Genomic DNA, 4,205 nt, shown 5'->3' with positions numbered 1-4,205 from the left:
CACACAAATTTGTCATTCCCAGAGCTTGAAAGAAGTTTCTGTCCACAATTGCTCTTTTCAGTTCCTATGATAAGTCTTTCACTGTTCCAGCTGGAATACATCAGGCAAGAGAGGTTGCCTCCTGGACTTTAGCAACATTGGTTGTGTAGATGGGACGTGAGCCTCCTTCAGTGGCAGGATGCATCCTCTTCCAGAGAGGTTGAGGCCTCATAGGCGGCCCAGTTGAAAGCATCTATGGATTAATTCCACAGCAAAGTGACATGCTTTTCCCAGCAGACCTTTTCAACCTTTACAGAATAGATCTGGGTGCCTTGTCATCAGTGGGCTTCGGAGGAATGAAAAAAAATGTATTTAATAATTTTTTTGGTTTAAGTAGAACCCACCCTGTCAGCTAGGATATGTATCACTAGTATGCTGCCATGGTGGCGTCAGGAAAATGGAAAATTGTATCATACTTACCTTAAATTTTCCTTTCCTAACGCCAATCCATGGCAGCATACGGACCCACCCTTGTGCATTTCGGTATCTAGCCAATTATGAAGAATGGGGCAGGGCCTAACTGGCCTTTAATTTATGCTATTTCATTGGTCCTGAGGGAGGGGAGAAAGGTGGAGCCTATCACTAGTATGCTGTCATGGATTGGCGTCAGGAAAGGAAAATTACGGTGAGTATGATACAATTTTCAATTTTTTTTTCAAACTAGTCCGTTTTTTTTTTCTTCACTATAAACAAAAAAGGGACAATCAAATTTATTTTGCATCGCCATGCAATTGTCAGTTAAAAGCAATGCAGAGCAGCATCGCAAAAAAAAAAAAAATTCCTGGTCAGGAAGTGGGTAAAACCGTCTGCAGCTAAAGTGGTTAAACAATTTATCATTGGTTATGTGGTCATTATATGATGGCAATATCACTTGCTCTCACGACCGTGTGTTGATTTTGAATGATTTTTTTTCACTGGTGGCCAGTCACAGATCAGGTCACAAGCAGTAAAAACAATGAAATTTAACATTTTCCCAATGGAGGGTAAGGGAGGAATAGAGCAGTCCTCATCAGGAACTTTTTCACAACTTCAGAATAATCACAACTATTAACCCCCTGCACACCAGAGGCAGAGAGGGAACTGGGGACCCTGCACAGAGGAATTCTACAGGAGCCATCTGTCTGAAGAAGGAAGGAAGGAAGGAAGGAAGGAAGGAAGGAAGGAAGGAAGGAAGGAAGGAAGGAAGGAAGGAAGGAAGGAAGGAAGGAAGGAAGAACTTGCAATGCTGGAAGGAGAACCAAAAAGGTAAGTGTAGTAGAACAAAGGGTCTGCTATTAACGGGGAATTCAGGGCCTGAATAATAAAACACAACACAACATTCAATAACACAGTATTTTACAATTTTATTAAAAAAAAAAAAAAAAAAAAATATAATCAACAGATACATGGAACTAAGAAATACACGCTGAAATAGGATGATTTTTAACATGGAAATGTGAATCCAGCAATAACAGCTATAGTGTGGGTGAAGCTGGTGTCTTCACTGCATAAAAAAATACCAGAAAGCTGAAGCTGGGTTTTATAGGAGGACCTGACATGAGTTATTTTTTTATTTGCTGGACTGGATATACAGCTTTAAAAATGTAACCACATGCTCATTTTTAAGTAACAGAATTGAACACTTTTTTTTTAAACCAGGGTCCATTTAGATTTTTTTTCAGGTATGCCTTGGCAAAATGCCTAAAATTGTATACAAGCCAGCGGGTGGATGAAGCCTGCCTTTTAGTCACACAAAGCTACAGGTTTTTATTGTACACCATTTACAACCTTCCAGCCACCAGCATTCTAACAACCAAATTACATAATCGTTTGGTAAGGAGCATGTTGGGCGCCTGCACATCATCCTCTTTTTCTCATTCCCTGCCCCTCTCCATCACCACTGGGGTTACATTAGCTGAGTGAACAAGAGAATACTATTCAGTACCCATGTGCAAAGGTGTATTTGCTTTGGAAGAATCAATCACCTCCAACTTTGGATATCCTACAGGCGTGGATGTTGCTGTGTTATGTTAAACAAATTTTTTTTTTTTTTTTTTACTATTTATTAGAATGGGGTAGTCTTGACTGAAAAAAAAAAAAAAAAAAAAAAAATGTGGAGAAAACATGTAAGAGAATGGTTATGGGTTTTCACAACAGAGATGAGAACAAGGTTTAAAAAAAAAAAAAAAAATCCCCAACACAGCAAATAGTGGCACCTGCTGGCTTATATTTTAAACATAATAAAGCAACAAGACTTTAACAATCACTTTAAATTGAATTTGTATGCAAGTTGGAACAGGTACATTTTTTTAATACAAAATATTAAATATGTATTTTGTACTTGGCTAACAAAAAGATAACATTTTGACAAGCCAGAAACACCCAGTACAAGTAACTTATTTTTCCATACATGACAACTGCTTTACGATTCAATTGCTGACTGATGGGGGGGGGGGGGGGGGTGGTGGTGATCTTTTTATAGCTATGGGAAGCCTAATGACTTCAAAGAATAAGTTCACCTTTGTGAACATGTTACATTTAGAATAAATCTCCCTGACCTGACTGCCTTGACCCCCCCCCCCCCCCCCCTTAACGAGCTGAGGTTCCTCTCCCCGCACCCATTGTCACAATTCTAAAAGTGTGGCTGTGCAGGGCTCTGCCCACAGGGATGCGGCTTTCATCGACAGAGTTCTGGGAGTTGAATAAATTCACCTTTGGGAACAAGTTACATGTTTCACTAATTTTTAGGGTGGAACATGCAGCTGCTCCCCCGATGCCTTCTGTCCCTATGAAATCAGTACGGGGAGAAGTTCCCCCATACTAGCTGTCACGGCCGTGCTGGGATCTTCCCACTTGATCGCATCAAGAGGTCTGTGAATGAACTACAAGTACCAACATCCTTTGTGGATGTCGGCCTGTAGTTCTCAATGAACTATCATAGTGCTGTTGAGCACTGTGGTAGTTCATTGAATCTTCCAATCAGTGTGAAACTGCCTGCCCGTACTATGCACAGGCAGACAGCTTACACTCAGTCTGCAGGAGACCTGTATGGCACCAGCGATCAATGATGTAATGCTTTCCAGGTGGCAAAAAAAAAAAAAAAAAAAAATGTACAATTTTTTTCAACCTTAAAAATGGGCATTTATTATTATTATTATTATTTTTTTTAAAGTGAACTTATCCTTTAATGAACTACAAGTCCAGTCAGCCTTTGCAGCACTGATGAGCACTCTAGGTAATTAATTGATCTTCCTGTCATTCAGTAAGTGCCTGCCCGTATCGAAGGTATGAACAGACAGCTATACAGACATTCTGCAGGAGCCTGACATTGCACCCGCGATACAAAAAAATAATGTAAATAATAAAATGCAAATTTTTACCTGAATAAAATTATTATTTTTTTTTTTTTAAAAAGGTGAACTTATCCTTTAATTATTCAGTGCTTTTAGGAAAGACCACTGCTAACCTCAGTTTCTGAAAACATGCGTTTCCTGGCTGATCCAATGGCTTCACTACTTTTTCAAATCACCAACTATATCTAAAAGTACCTGCATACATGTCCCAAGTTGGTGTCTGAAGGCTGTAAATGCTAGTTACTTGTCTGTCTATGCCAATCTTCTAGTTTCAACTCAAGTATGCAGATCAGGATAGTACAATTCCCTATCCACATTCTTGCTCTGCATCAATAATTCAAAGTATTGAAGAGCAGACTTTGCTCCTATTCCAGCCAGGCACACAGCATTTTTAAAAACCTCAGCAATTGCAGCCTCTATTTTTATCTCAAGAAAAGTTTTCCTTTATCAAGCCAGCATTTTCAGGAGGAGCCTACATAGTTTTCTCTGTATTGCTTTCAGTCTTAGCCCATTGCTGACAATTGCAATAAATATGGGAACATTTACTAACCAACATCTTTGTTCTCCAGTCAAAATATCAGTCATTTGATTTTGTAAAAGAAGAAAAATAAGAAGACTTAGCATCTGTTTTTATATTGATAAAAGCTTAAAAATCTTAGCTGGATTGCTCACCTTAATATTCTAAAAGAATATGTGCACATTATCCACTCCCAGGAACATGTGGCCGTTCAATGTTGAGGGAATAATAGAGGAACAGGAGCCACAGCAAACTGCAGGCTGGCTACTTTTATCACTGGGCTAAAATTTAGTTCTGCAGAGCAGTTAGGACCCAAC

The sequence above is a fragment of the Lithobates pipiens genome, unplaced genomic scaffold (genome assembly GCF_037356315.1).
Source record: "Lithobates pipiens isolate NorthernLeopardFrog02 unplaced genomic scaffold, aLitPip1_a1.2 Scaffold_27, whole genome shotgun sequence".
Taxonomy (NCBI): Eukaryota; Metazoa; Chordata; class Amphibia; order Anura; family Ranidae; genus Lithobates; species Lithobates pipiens.
Note: the sequence above shows the minus strand (reverse complement) of the source record.